Raw genomic sequence first — 16,904 nt, 5'->3', positions numbered from 1 at the left:
GTCGGGTCAAGTACTTACCAGAAATAGTTATGGACTTAGACACCTTATCCAACAGTTGGGCCCTTCCATTTCGAACTAGAAGTACCTGAAACCATAAACAATAAACTGTAAGCACAAAGCTTAGTGAGTTCCCCAAAATACCGCATACCTTAGATACAATAGAGAATGCTATGTGCCAACCATAGTCTTGTGGTTATACCACAACCCAAATCATGGTCTTTCCTTGCAAATCCGGGGACAAAACCCAATGTCTTACAGACAAGTGCCAAGAGCCACCTCCTGGTCTTCAATGCAAGCATCACAAAGACAACAAACATACATTCTAGAACTAACAATCTACTTTACTCCCAGGGTTCGAACCCTGGTCTTGCATATAGGTTTTCCAGGAGCCACCTCCGGGTCATCATATAATGCCAAGGGCCACCCCTTGGCCTTTCAAAAATACATAAGCCAATGGGCTGACATTGGTGCCTTCGACCCATAGATAAAGTGATGAGACTCACTTTAAACCCAGATAACTGAACACTCGAGCTGCTGCTACCGAAATCCTCACACTAACAAGATCAAATAGCATTCTATCAATATTGATTCTTGATACAAAAAATAATTCTAGACCAATGCCTAACCTTCAGGGTAAAAGTCCATTTTACCCCTTTCCATTCTTTTCTAAAATCCAAAGTCTAATCCACCAGAATCATGAGTCTAAATCCCTTAATTAGCACCATAAGTCCCAATAAGGCCCATATATCCAAATTGAGTCCAAAGCCCATCATAGGCCTAACCGAGAAGGCCCAACATCCTAAAAGGCCCATAACATTCAATGGTCAACCCTGGTCAAACTTCTGGTCAATGGACAAGGTCAAAAAGGTTAACACATAACGTCCAATGGTCAACCCTAGCCCCGCGTACTCAGTTGTTATGCTCAGCATACTTCGACTCGACTCAGTACGCACTGCATACTAGAAAGTACGCCCCAGGTACACACCCTGCTCCTATTCCACTTGGAAAAGGTCTTAATCCCTTAGGCGAAAACGTCCAATGCCCTGATTTAGTTCCAAATCATGTCTTAATCCATAAAGTCGTTTACTTTGAGCTTTTTAATGGCTCAATGGGACCCAAATCCACGTTTTAACTTTACAACTTCAACAAAAGGGTTAATACACATGTATGGGTTGATATCAACTATCAAGATTACATTTTTATGCATTTAGGAAACCTAAAACGTCCAAATCTAGTGTCCGAACTCTTGGGGTAAGCTCAACGTCATAAAGACAAACCAAAGGGACCAAAGTGTGCCATGAACCTCCCCAAACTAGATTTATCCAAACAGATGTCAAGATGAGAATCTTTTTACCTTCAATAAGTTGCAAAACAGGAGTAACTTCTAGATCTCCAAGCTCCACTCCGAGTGGTGATCCCCCAACAACCTTTAATCTCTTAAAAATGCTCAAGAACACTCCATGATCTCTCACAAGAGCTTAAGAACTTCAAGATGGTGGCTAGGGGTTGAGATTAGGGTTTAGGAAGTCTGGAGCCTGATAAGAGGCAAGGCTAAATGATTTAAATAAGCTTAAATAGGGGTAAAACACTAGAAATTAGGGTTTCAATCTGACGAGAGTATGCCTTGTGTACCCCTTAGTACGCCTGACGTACTTAGAAGGCATCCACGACCCATCCAAACACTACGCCATGCGTACTTGCAGAGGATGTCCCGCGTACTCGACCAAGCTCCAAAACACTTAAATTTTGATCGGTCATCACTCCTTCGTTCTAAGTCCATTTTTTACGTTCTTTATATCCACATAAAGATAACGAGAAGCTCTACACTTCTATCAACTCATCACCGCCTTAACACATCCCGAACAAAAACCTAAAATTCTAAAGGCTCGAACTGCCAATTTATGGTTATACCCTTAGGCACAGAAACATAACCGAACTCTCAGATCACCTAATATATAATATCCATATCCAAAAAGAATCCAATTCTCTCTATCCCTAAGGCCTTAAGCCTTGTGACAACTGATATTTAGGCCACAACCCCAAATAATGAAGCGATTTAAAATCGAGTGTTATAACTCTGCCCCACTTAAATTAGATTATTTCCTCAAAATCATTCCTTATAATCACATGCACGCTAAATTGCCTGGCGAACATATCCACAACCCCTAGGATACAACATCCTTCCCAAGGGTAACTGATCCCAAACCTAGCAGGGCTCTCCAAACCATGTGATGAACAACTCCTTTTCTCAATCTAAATTAATCCCCTACAAAAAACTCACTTCTACCTTACACGAAATCTAAATTCTCGAATTGGGCTAACTTCCCGACAGACCGCCCAAACTGAACCACTACTAGGTCAGTTCCACTTGGAATTTCAAACTACACAAAAAACTTCCAACCCTTGATTATCTCATTGCTTCTACTGGGAAAAAAATCACTGGCCATTCATTGCAGCTGATTACTTTTAATTCACATAAGGCTTAGACAATCCTTCTAGTAGAAGACTCATCCCTGCAATGGTTAGCTTAAACAAGAGTTGTGCAATGGGGTCGAATCAATTACTCTAAGATTATTTAATCCAAGATGCACGTGACTTAGCATATTCTCTGAATAACAAGCGAATCCACACATGAGTCCCAAATCACTAATATCGCATTGGCTCATCTTGTTGCCCCATAGCTACTTTCCAAAAGTAGTCGGGACCTCCTTGGTCCCAACTCACCTGCTGAAAACTGATTCACCGGATTTCCACCCAGTTGCTGAGATAATCAGTCTCAAAAAGTCGCAACACACGACTTCCGAACGAAGTTCTCATCTGACAAGAATTGTCCTAGCTATATCGCCACTATGTCTCCAATAACCTTTCTGCTACAGGACCAACTGTAGTCTTATATCACAACCGGCCTTATACGACCCACCACTTCTAACATCCCAAAAAGGAACTGTAGTGGCCTTCCCACAACCTCACATCCTGACCTACGCTAGTCTAATCCTACCTAAAGAAATTCACAAACCAAATCATAGATTTGCCATGCCCTTACATCTACTCAAGAACCGTTGAATGCTACGGGCGACCGCACAGTCACTCCTACACTATCTGTCATCCTAGTGAATGCTATAGGCCACCCTACAAAGTTAAAACACTCCAACACTATCTTCCAACCTAGTGAATGTTATGGGCCACCCTACAGTCTTACAACACTCTAACACTATCTGCCAACCTAGGTAATGCTACGGGGCACGTCGCAGTCTGACAAGACTCCTATCTTGCAATGGACATCGTGCATGGTCTTACCGTTCATCTACTAATCCATTCTTTCTAATCCAGAGTTGAGTTCGCATCTGATCATACCCTAACCAGGTTTTTGGGTCATGCTTCAAACCTCGAAGCCGTAATCAAGCAAGAATAGGTAGAGAAGCTCTGTCACAACCCCATACCTGGATCCATCCATATGCATGTTATCCATCATAAAGAAGACGCCAACCAGATGTTGGAAGTTTCATGAACTCCCAACTTACATAATCTTTAATTCAAATGGCCACTTGATTCGTCTTCCCTCCTTACTGGGATGTAAAACTCATCCTAGTTTTACACCAGATTCAGCTTCCAAAAATCTGAACAATTCTCCACCACTTGGATTCGTCGAAGCTCTCCTAATCCATGAAGTTTGATGGATTCCCAACCCATCTTACATATTTATGATTTGAACATCCGACGACCTATGCTTACCAATAATAGTGTTCCATCACTAGCCAATCCCAATGACCACACAACTCTTGAAATCCAGATGAACACTCCCTGAAAGTTCAGCAAGTCCAACAACCCCAAACGCTTCCCATGATACATCACCCAAATCCTTATGTCCTTTATGTTGGTGACAAAAACCATTAACCCTCGCGATAAATCAATTCTGCTGGCACTTCAAGTGAGAAACTAAGCTCATGCAACTGCCACCACCATCTTCTTACTACCGCTTCTTCCCTAGCAACAGTAGTGATTGAACCAAAAAGTTCTTCCATAGACGACCGCCAATCTCACCAGATCAAATGCTAATACAAGTGAACAATGACTTCACTTGAGAACTAACACGCTAATCCTGACCATAGACCTTCCAAACAATACCCCTGACTTGATCCCATCAAAGAACTGGGACAACAACCGAACACAACGAAACCCTCTCTACAAGATACAACCCATTACTCACCCTTGGCATGCAAAATGGCATATGACAATCCTTGATGAACCCAAAAAATAACAGAGAACTAAACCAAAGAAAATGCTTACCCAAACCAATAGAAAATTCCAAAGCAATATAAATACTGATAATAATCAAGAAGGAAGCAAAAGATAGCATACTTGGAATAGCAAATGATCGAACCTTGGACTCCCCTGACTAACACTGAAATGCTCGGCTCCTCTCTTATGGGGCTCCTTCCCTACCCTGACGACCATCAATGATCCTCAAACTACTCGGAGCAGGTGCACTCACTGATCCTCCCCTCAAAATCGGATAGTCGCCCTTCTTGTGGATCACTTGGTTTCAACGAAGACATAACGGACTTCTCCCCTGAGCACAATCCCGACTGACATAACCAACCCTGCCACACTTGTAACATCCCATGCCCTTAAAACAGCAAACCCCATCCTGTTGCTTCCCGCACGTGGTGAACTGAACCCGACCATGTTGGCCCCTCAATCGCTGATATTAAGTCTAAGGTCTGTTTGTACACCCTCGACTTCCTTCACATACTCTGGCTCCCTCTTTCCTAGATGCTCCAAATCGATTTCCCGTGCTCTAGCTCTGGAAACCATATCATTTAGGGTCTTGCACCCGGAAATACTCACGAACTCCCTGGTGTCATCCCTCAGCATATCATGATACCTTACCTTTTTCATTTCCTCATTCGTGGCATACGGTAGAACCAATAAACCCCTCTACCGAAATTTAGCAGTGATCTCTACCACAGTCTCCGTAGTCTGACGAAGGTCCTAAAACTCCCTTGCTAATTGATGTAGCTCAATAGCTAGTGCGAACTTAGCCCTAAACCAAGCCACAAACTCATCCCATGTCATCGTCTCCAGGGCTTCGCCTCCCAGAGCGAAGTCTACCTCCTCCCACTAATCTCGGCTTTGTCTTTCAGAAGACAGGAGGAAAATATGACCTTCGACCCCTTAGGGAAGAAACGCGTCCTGGACGCGTTAGCCATATCAGCTAACCATCTCTTACTGTTAATGGTGCGATTCTCCCTAAAGAACACAGGTGCTCCACAAGCACGGAAACTTACGGAAAAAAGAGTGCAAGCTCTAACAATCACCAAAATCTCAGCAGGGAACGTGCCCAAATGCTCATTAAAATTGGAAAGATCCCCTCCTTGACCTTACCAATGATCATAAGAGTCTGCTCTACAATACCGCAGGTATTCTCCGATGAGATGAACTCCCACATCTGCTAGTTAATCGAATCAAAACTTGCACCTGAGCCGAAACCATAACCTAAACCTCCTTCCTGAGTGCACATGAACATACTGAAAAACAACATGCAAAAGATCATAAGATCCCAAGAAACCTCATCCCATTGGTTTCCTAGATTCTCTAAGACGCTCCTTGATTCGAGTATGGATCCTGTGCTTTCAGTAGTACGGGCCCAATACTACCTTCCACACTTATCCATACTTTCCTTAATAATCATCCCAAATCCTCTAAATAACCTTCTCAAAATGGTACTCCAAATGATTGCTAAACAGCGCAACTAAACCCACTGAAGCAGTTCCTAGGCTTTCCTAAGTTCCCGACCTCACCCTGCTGTCAGCTGCTAAACAACTCCTCATAATGTCAGATAACTACTTCGGAAATACAATCACATGCAACAAAGCTTAGATAATCTTTTGGGTAACAGAATCATCCCACAAAAGTTGGACTCAGATTAGAGCTGCGCAATAGGGTCAAATCCATCACCCTTAGATTATCCAACCTTTGTCACATGTGACGTAATATATTCAATTAATAGCTAACTCACATCACTTAAAAGTTTCACAAAGCACCAAGCAAGCAGCATTCTCGTATAGAAAATCTAACAAACATGCCAACTAATCAAGCCATTCTATCCGATTATCCGAAAACCATACAGGCATGTAATCCTAAAGCTCAAATAATCAGACGTATAAAGGCATCTCTCCTAGCATGAAATCCTGAGCAGATCCTTAGCCCTAATCTAGCATGCAGTTTTCTTAACATATAATCATAACAGACATGTATGGGTATTTCTAGGAATCACTTTCTTGAGCTGGACCGATTGCGCACACAACACCCCCTTTGTCTGTACAAAATCCTCTTTTTAGTTTAATTCCTTTTTCAAAGTCTTTTTAGAAACTCATTTTCCTTTTTAAGAAAATTTTCCAATTCCTCAGTTTAAGTACAGTCACACCTAAGAGTATACTCGAATCCCCCAAACGAAGGCTTTGATACCAACTTGTAACATCCCAAAATTTCAAGGTAAATATTATAAAATTAATATAATCAAAACACCCAATTATCTTTTACTCAAACATTTAGAAGTATTTCATAATAAAATAGTTATCAGAGTACAATCCCAAAATCACAAAGTTACAAAAGAGAAAGGTGTATGCGGTGCAATAAAGTCGCCCCCCCTTCGAACCAGAAGTACGAGAAACCATAAACAATAAACTGTAAGCACAAAACTTAGTGAGTTCCCCAAAATATCTCATACCATACATACAATAGAGAATGTTATGTGCCGGCCATAGTCTTGCCATTATGTCACGAGCCATATCATGTTCTTTCCTTGCCAAGTCGGGGCCAAAACCCTAGGTCTTACAGAAAAGTGCCGAGAGCCACCTCCTGGTCTTCCATGCAAGCATCACAAAGACAACACACATACATTCTACAACTAACATTCTACTTAACTGTCAGGGTCGGAACCTTGGTATTGCATACAGATTTGTCAAGTATCACCTTTGGGTCTTTCATAGAATGCCTAGGGCCACGCCTTGGTCTTTCAAAAATACATAAGCCAATGGGCTGGCATTGGGGCCTTCGACCCATATATCCTAAAAGGCCCATAATATCTAATGGTCAACCCTGGTCAAAACTTCTGGTCAATAGACAAGGTCAAACAGGTCAACACATCAAGAAAAATCCAACACACTAAGTACGCCATGCATAATCAGTTGGTATGCGCAACGTACACTGGCTCGACTCAGTATGCGTTGCATACTAGGAGGTACACCCCGCGTACACACACTACTCCCATTTCACTTAGAAAATGTCTTAATCCCTTAAGAAAAAATGTCAAATGCCCAGATCTAGTTCCAAATCATGTCTTAATCCACAGAGTCATTACCTTTGAGCTTTTGCATGGATCAATGGGACCGAAATCCAAGTTCTAACTTTACAAATTCAACAAAATGGTTAATACACATGCATGGGTTGATATTAGCTATCAAGATTACATTTTTATGCATTTGGGACATCTTAAACATCTAAACTTGTGTCCAAACTCTTGGGTCAAGCTTAACCACATAAAGACAAACCAAAGGGACATAAGTTTGTCATGAACCTCCCCAAACTAGATCTATCAAAAGAGATGTCAAGATGAGAGCTTTTTACCTTCAAGTGTTTCAAAAGATGAGTAACTTCTAGATCTCCAAGCTCCACTCGAAGTGATGATCCTTCAAAAACCTTCAATCTCTTCAAAATGTTGAAGAATACTCCAAGATCCCTCAGAACAGCTTAAGAACTTCAAGATGGTGGTTATGGGGTCGAGATTAGGGTTTAGGAAGTAAGTAAGCTGATAAGAGGAAAGGTTAAGTGAATAAAAGAAGCCTAAATAGGGATAAAACCCTAGAAATTAAGGTTTATGTCTGAAGGAAGTACGCCCTGCATACCCCTTAACATGACAGGCGTAGTCAGAAGGCATCTACGAACCATCCAACCACTACGCCCTGCATAATTGGTGAGTCGCCCCGCGTACTCGACCAATCTCCAAAACACTTAAATTTTGATCGGCTATAACTCCATCGCTCTAAGTCTATTTGTAACACCGTGAATTTCAAAACAATTTTTCGCATAATTTAAAAACATATTCATTTAGTTTTCATAAAACATCAGTATTTGAAACTCCAATCAATGTCATACAATAAATCCCAAGATCACATATCATAAAAATCCCATGTGTGTGTACTGACCAAGCCGGCGCCTTCCCACGGTCATCACTAGTACCTGAAACAATAAAAAACCAACACTGTAAGCACAAAGCTTAGTGAGTTCCCCAAAATACCACACATAACACATATTAGCCACTCGAGGCTATAACTCTATGGGTCCGTAGACCCTACTCTATGAACCCACTGGTTCTAACTCTGGGAACCTTCCGGTTCCAACTCTATAAACATGCACAGCATAATTCACATAGAAATAATGCAGTACAACACATAACATACATATAGCATACAAATACACTATCACATAACTCTGATTACCTACTCAAGGTAAAGTATAGTGAGAAGACTCACCTCGTATATCTCGATAACTCGCGAATCCCGAAAATCACTCGTGCTCGATCCTCCGAGCTATAATCCTCCTATAACATCATATATCTCTAATTAACACTTTTACAACTAAGGTTGACTACCCCTATCAAGTCAACACTGGTCAACTCTGGTCAGCGGTCAACGGTTAACTTTGACCAGACTCGGCGAGTGCACTAGAGCGACTCGGCGAGTCTATACGTGTTCACTGACTCCTTAGGATCCTCTCTTGACACGTCGAGTACATCCCTAACTCGACGAGTTCCACCTGGCATGAATCGCGGGGCCACCACGACTCAACTCGCCGAGTCTCAAGAACAACTCGGCGAGTTCCAGCTCGACTCAGTCCATCTGTCAACCCTCTCCAACTCTCCCTGACTCACTGAGTCAACCCTTAACTCGGCAAGACCACTCGTTGAGTGGTTAAGGACAATCTTCATGCTACTCGCCGAGTCTGTTCTTCGGACTCGGCGATTCCATGCCATGCATCAACTCAATCTCGCTCCTGAGGTCAGATCCGCTCCAACAACTCATAGATCTAGCCCTCCGAAGCACATTCATCACGTAAAGTCACAATCTTGGCTACCATGCAACGCCTACAAGGCTTCTTTTGGTGAAATGACATCTAAAATGGCAACCTAAGCCCCCAACTCAAAAGGAAAGGCATAAAGCAGAGCATTTGGGACTCTCTGGACCTACTAAGGTCTAGATCTAGGTACCATTTCCCCATGGAACCTCTCACACTCCAAATACAAGGCAAACAAGGCATGAAGAAACCCTATATTTGACCATATCAAGAAAAACACGAGAATAAGCTCTGAATGTTACCTCAAATAGCTTCCTCTGCCGAAATGGAAGTAGATCCAAGCTCCCCAACTCTCCTTGCTTGGCCTTCCTCTTCCTTTCTTGCAAATACACACAAAAATGGTGAATAATGGCCTCTTATCTCACTCACAAGGACTCTCAGCTGCTCTGGTGCTCTCAAGGTCGAAGGTAGCCACAATGAAGGGTTATAAGGCCCTTTAAATAGGGCTCAGGGCCGGGAAATTAGGGTTTCATTAAACAGCATGGACTCGCCGAGTCCACTCTTGGACTCGCCGAGTCTGGACGCGAACCCGCGTCCAAATCCGCGATCCTACTCGGCGAGTCTAGGCTCCAACTCGCCGAGTCTCCTCACAATTTACCAAAATAAATAAATGAATAATACCTGGGAATCCGGGCTGTTACACTATTTTCAACATTCTTTATATCCACAGAAAGGTAATGAGAAGATCTACACTACTATTAGTTCATCCTCGTCTTAAGACTTCCCGAGAAAAAACCTAAAATTCGTAAAGGCATGAACTTCCAATTTACGGGTATACCCTTAGAAAAGGCTTTGTAAGACTGTAGTCTTATATGAACTTCCAATTTACGGTTATACCCTTAGAAAAGGTTCTAAGATAATCAGTCTTACAAAGTCGCATCACTAGAAATGAGTGCTACAAGACCAACTGTAGTCTTATATGACAACCGGCCTCATATGACCCACCACTTCCTTAATCCCTAAAAGGAAATGTAATGGCCTTCCCACAGCTTCACATACAGAACTACCCTGGTTTTACCGCCTGAAGAAATCCACAAACTAAATCACAGATTTGTCATGCCCTCATAACGACACAAGAACCGGTGAATGCTATGGGCCACCTCGCAACCTTACAACACTGCTACACTATCATCCATCTTAATGAATGCTATGGGCCACCCAGCAGTCTTACGAAACTCCAACTCTATCTTCCAACCTAGTGAATGCTTCGGGCCACCCCGTAGTCTTACAACACTCCAATAGTATCATCCAACCTAGTGAAAGCTACAAGCCACCCTGTAGTCCGACAACACTCCTATCTTGCCATGACACCACCCATGGTCTTACCGCTCATCTACCAATCCATCTATACTCATCCGGAGTCGAAAACGCATATGAGCATACCCCAACCAACTATTCTGGTGATGCATCGAACCCTTAAGCCCTAATCAAATAGGCAGATAATCTTTATTGCAACCCCCAACATGGATCCATCTAATGCCTGCTATCCGTCAAAAACAAGACTCCTACCAACTGTTGGAAGTTTCATGAACTCCCAACTTACACAATCTTCAATTCAGATGGCCACTTGAGTCGTCTTCCCACCTGACTGGGATGTGAAACTCATCCTAGTTTCATACCTGATTCAACTTCTGGAAATCTGAACGATTCTCCCCAACTTGGATTTATTGAAGCACTCCCAGCCCATAAAGTTTAATGGATTCCCAACCCATCTTACCCCCTTATGATTTGAACCGCCGACAACCTGCGCTTATGAATACTAGTGTTCAATCCCTAGCCAATCCCAATGACCGCACAACTCTTGAAATCTAGATGTAAACTCCCCAAAATCTCAGCAAGTCTGACAACCCCAGTCACTTCCCATGACACATCACCCAACTCCTTAAGTCCTTTATGATGGTGAAAAAAACCATAACCCTCACGATAAATCAATTCCCCTGGCACTTCCAGTGACCAGCCAAGATCATGCAAATTCCACCACCATATTCTTGCTTCCGCTCCTTCACTAACAAGGGCAGTGATTCAACCGAAAAGTTCATCCATAGATGACCGCCGATCCAACTAGATCAAATACTAATATAATTTAGCTTTGACTTCGCTGTAGAACGAACCTGCTAATCCTGAGCAAAGACCTTCCGAACAACACCCCTAAATCGATCCCATCAATGAACCGGAACAACAACTGAAGACATCGAAACCCGCTCAGCAAAATACGAGCCCAAAGCAAACAATATTATGATACATGTAGAGGAGGACGTTACACCTTTCTCAGATGATTCGTTCCTTTGTCACATGCTCCACAAACCCCAAGCGCTCCATTGTGATCTAAGTGCTCCATGTTCGACAAGACTTCGTACCCCAAAAAAATGTTGAATATATATATATATATATATATATATATATATATATATATATATATATGTTGAAATTCATATTTGCTATTAAACATTCCTATAATTAACGTTATCAAGTAATCACAAATGATTTAAATTATTTAAAATAGAAAAAAAAACGAATAAAGATAATGTTTTTGATTAAATATCCAAAAAATTTCACAAAAATCCAACGATCAATATAATAATTAATGATTGATATGTCGCAAGATAATAAATCCAATTATATTACCATTGTTACCAAGTTTCGTCTATAAATTAGAACAATCCTTCACGATCATATCTAATTATAAGAAAAGAGTAGAAGCAGACTGTCTTGTTATTCAACAAATATGAATATGAGACAATAAATTAAAACCAACTTGTTGACGACTGATCTTAATCGTAGAGAAACTGCACGGATTGGCCACCTGTCCTTAAAGTTTTTTAGTTGTATTGCTATCGGCCGTAAGCAACATAGTAAAACCCCAGGAAGTAATTCTAATTTATTGATTTTCCAAAAGTAATGGAAAACAACAAAACACAAAGTGAATACTAAGAAATTAGAAGAAATCGCAAAGAGGGAGAGAGAGCAGTGAATTTCATGTGTGAAATACGGTTTCTAGGGTGCTGTATTTATAGGTTTAAACACCCTAGAAGGCAGCAAAAGGCCCTCATAGGTAGACCCTTAGAAAACCTATGGTGACACCTTGCTCTCCATGAAACTTGTTTTCTCGGCATTCCAAAATATCTCGACAAAGCCGAGTTTGTCTAACTCAACCGATCCAAAACCTACTAAAAATAAAAGCCCCTCAGCGATTAATGCATCATGCGAAGTCGCAAGTACACCGAAGTCGCACCATTTCGTGCTCTCTCGACATCGGCTAGGCTTGGTGCGTGTGTGTGGGAATGGACCATCTCTTATCGCACTTAAAACCTTTGCGGCCTATCAAGAGAAAATCATTATAAACCCAATAAATGTTTCTTTCCCCACCAATATGGGATAGTGGAAACCAACCAACTAGCTTGTTCCATGAAATTTCCAACAATCCCCCACCAAGTTAGAAAGTTTCCTTTCACTCAGACAGATGATGTCACTCAGGTGTCATGATGAGTAAACCCTAGTTTAATGAGGTCATACAAGAAGAGACCAATTTGATGGTATCTGTTGAACCGTTGTTGCGCACGAATTAAGAAAATAAAAATTCATTGGTCGAATGTACTAAAGGATAACAGAGGGAAGCATGGTCGAATCCACAGGGAGACAACCTCACAGTCAATGCATTTTTGCGTAAGGAATATAATAGTCATGAAACAAAAAATATGAAAATGCAGGGGGGGGGGGTTGATTATTAAGTAAAACAAAAATAGTAGTGAAAATATCTAAAGGAAATCCAGTAAATAAAAAGGAATTTAGTTTTGTTGGGATTTTCTTAATCATGCAATCAATCCAGACCCGATTATTCAAAATGTGTTCTATTTAAGCCGGTACTAAGAAAAACTAACAGGATCTAGTAAATTCACTTCTACATAATTAATTAACCAAAACAAGCTCTTCAGTTAAACATAAATTTTTACTAATCTAATTAAACATGCTTTTAATTAAATTCAGAAAAGCCACATTAAAATATGTGTAAAATTTCAAGAAATATACAATAATTCTCACACTCGGAAGCGTAAAAATATGAAATTGGAGTTTGTAATCAAGTGAAATCCAATTAAACATGCTTAGTAAGTTCCCCCATCATACCACATACCATATAATATCGTTGCTTTCAACCGGTAATCATCATCGGTATCTTTCAACCGATAATCATCGTCGGTATCTTTCAACCGGTAACCATCATCGGTATCTTTCAACCGATAACTGCCATCAGTATCTTTCAACCGATAACTGCCATCAGTATCTTTCAACCGGTAACTGGGGACTATTCTACCCCTACCACTAGCATACAATAACAAGATATAAACATACAGTCAGGCATATCCGGGTACTGACCTACCCTTCGGTCCTCAGGACCGTTATCAGGGAATCTAATCCCTACTATACACATAACATATCATACAGATATATCTCATGACCAAAGCACATAACCATACCAAGATAATTATCACAAAGACAATCATCTTCTAAATACCCCTTTTTGGTGGGCCGGCATTGTTGCCTTAGACCCACCCTTATTGGAAGGTAACTCACCTCAATGTCATGCAGTGTTTGAACTATCCTCGGCGTACAAGTCGACTCCCTTCGAATCCTCGATCCCTACACGACAACCTTTAAGTCATCACACAGAACGTGCAACCCTAATCAGGGTTAGTCCAAGTCCAGTCAAAGTCAACATTGGTCAAAGTCAACATGCGGTTGACCAGACTCGCCGAGTTGGGCCGTCAACTTGTCGAGTCCCTACCTATCATCTATTATTCTTCGCGCATCTACTCGTCGAGTTTAGCAACGATTCGACGAGTTCCCATTCCATATGAATCACCGAATAAATCCTCATTCGACTCGCCGAGTTGTATGAATAACTCATCGAGTCCATCCTCATCTGATGAACGAGTCCTGTCATCGACTCGCCGAGTTGTATGAACAACTCGTCGAGTTCATCTTCAAAAGTTGGGAGATCGCCTTGGACTCGCCAACTCTGCTCATGTACTCGTCGAGTCCTATAGACTCCAGGTCTATGGCTAAGACCAATATGTTGGGTCACTCCTTTGAACCCTCTAAACCCTTCTAACACCCAACTGGTTCCCCTGGACCCTCAATAAACTTGGGGGCATCAAGCATTGGACTCGCCGAGTCCCAAGAACGACTCACCGAGTCTATATTGTCCAAGTCCCATTTCTCGATTTCTGGTGTACAACACTTGTCCAAATGATAGATCCAAGCCCCTAAGCTCGATCTAGCACGTAAAGTTACGAACTTTACGTGCATGCATGGGACTTTTAAGCGTAAAAGGCCCTAAAATGGCTCTTATAATGCATGGGACCTTCCTTGAGTGCAAAAGCAACTCCAATCTGCCTAGTGACTCTTCCCAAGTGCTAGATCCGAAGTCTTGACCCCCAACCATGTTTGCAAATCATGGTTGGTCACCTCATATGGCTTAAAAGCCCTAAATCATCCCCAAAGAGGGATCTAAAAAACAAGCAAGCAAGGTATAGACTTTATACCTTTCAAAGACTGCAAATGATGTCCCAAACACGAATCCTTTAGTCTCCTCTTGATCCTTCTATGCTCACCCTTCTTCCTTGTGAAAAAAACCACTAAAATCACCACAATTGCCTTTAGATCTTTACACACTCGGCTAGGGTTTGCTATGGAGGGTCTCTGGGAGCAATATGGACGGGTGGTGGCTGAAAGAGATGATTAAATAGGGTGCAAACCCTCAGATTAGGGTTTGTCCAGTCAGAACCTACTCGTCGAGTCTGGCCACCGACTTGACGAGTCCGTCACTTAAGTCCCGTGTCCAAACCCGCTCCTACTCGACGAGTTGGGCCTTCAACTCGCCCAGTCCCAGGCCAAAAATGCAAAATACTTAAATAAAATACATACCAGGAACCGGGTGCTACAATATATTCCTAGAATATTCCGTTTTTATAGGTTATATATATATATATATATATATATATATATATATATATATATATATATATATATATATTGTCAAATACAACACTTTACTAATTAAACTCTATATTTATGATTGATTAATATAAATTAGTATATAACATGATATTATAAATATTAAATATTGCACTTAAATTATAATTAGTAGATAAAATAAATTAGAAATGTATGAAATAAAAATAAGAGGGGCTAAAATTGGCAACCAAACTTCACCTCCATTTTTGGAGATATGAATAGTATTCCCCCATATATGGGGGAATACTATTCATATCTCCAAAAATGGAGGTGAAAATGGGGTCGGGTTGGACAAGAATGGGGGTGGGTTGGTGATGCCCTAAGGGTGCGTTTAGTTGCGGAAAAATTGACCGTTTTTTGGAAAAATTTTTCAAGAAAAATGAGAATTTTGAAAACGCGTTTAGTTCGTCTATTTTTCTAAATTTTTCACGAAAAATGAAATTTTTCCATCTACTAAAATTACAAAGAAGTTAGAAATTTTTGGAAAATCGATAATCATTGTTTTCCATATTTTTCAAATTCCAAAATTTTTCTAAATATAAACACCCACTCCCATCCCATCCATCTCTACCTACCTTCACATTAACACCCCCAGCCCACCACACCCCTACCTACCTACACTCACTCCCAAGTCCACCCCCATAAACACACACACACACATACACACACACACCAACCCCTACAAACACACACACACCCCCACACCCACCGATACCCCCATAAACACACACACACACACACACATACCAATCCCCACAAACACACACACCCACACCCACCCCCACCCCCACCCCACACCCACCCACACATAGGCCCACCTATAGTCCAAATGGTCAATATCCTTAACTTCATAAAATATTATTCACCCGCTGCCATGATACCCACTGTACAAAAAGTATTGATTATCAGGAATAATGTTAATAAGGATCAACTACAATAATAACCTTTTAAGGAAAATTGTGGGAAATAACATATACACTACTCCTTTAAAATTGCCTAAGGTGTAGATTGTCCTTCGCATATAGGCACATAGCTCTTACAAGCTTCTAACTTCTAGTTTTTAAGAAAAAAAAAACAAAAAGAAAAAAAAGTTTTGTTGGTCAGCATGATTTTTAGGGTTTGAGTTAATTAAAAAACTACTTCAGTTAATGTTTAACAATTTTTTGTCAAGTTTTAACAAGTTTACTTAAACACCCTTTAAAATAAGTAAATCATATCTATATTTTTTGATAATTACTTTATACGATTAAATATAAATATATTTAAACAATTATGATGTTTTTATTTGAAACAAAATATATATCTTAAATGATTAAATATAAATATAATTTAGTAAATATGATATTTTTATTTGAAACCATCATATTCAATGAATTTTATAATTTATTAATCTTCATCTAACAAATAAACAAATATTTATTATATGAATATACAAACCAAAATTAATATCTTAGTAGTTAGTAGTATTGACTTTTAGAAACACCTTTAGACCGGAGGGTGTGGGAGAGACTATTCCCTCACCTTTGGTGGGCCATACTCTTCTTTCTTTCACTTCATTTTCCCTCACCTAAAAGCCAAGGAATGGGTGGGAAGTCTTTCCCTCACTTTTTTTAATATATTTAATACATATATTATACTCATTTTGTAGAGAATTAAAAACCATGAACTTTGATATATTTTTTATATTTTTATAGTAGGTGTATAATTTTATAAATATTAAAAAAGATAAAAAGAAAAAAGAAAAAAAAGCTAACCAA

The sequence above is a fragment of the Lactuca serriola genome, chromosome 4 (assembly GCF_051521515.1).
Source record: "Lactuca serriola cultivar US96UC23 chromosome 4, Lser_US96UC23_V15, whole genome shotgun sequence".
Classification (NCBI taxonomy): domain Eukaryota; kingdom Viridiplantae; phylum Streptophyta; class Magnoliopsida; order Asterales; family Asteraceae; genus Lactuca; species Lactuca serriola.
Note: the sequence above shows the minus strand (reverse complement) of the source record.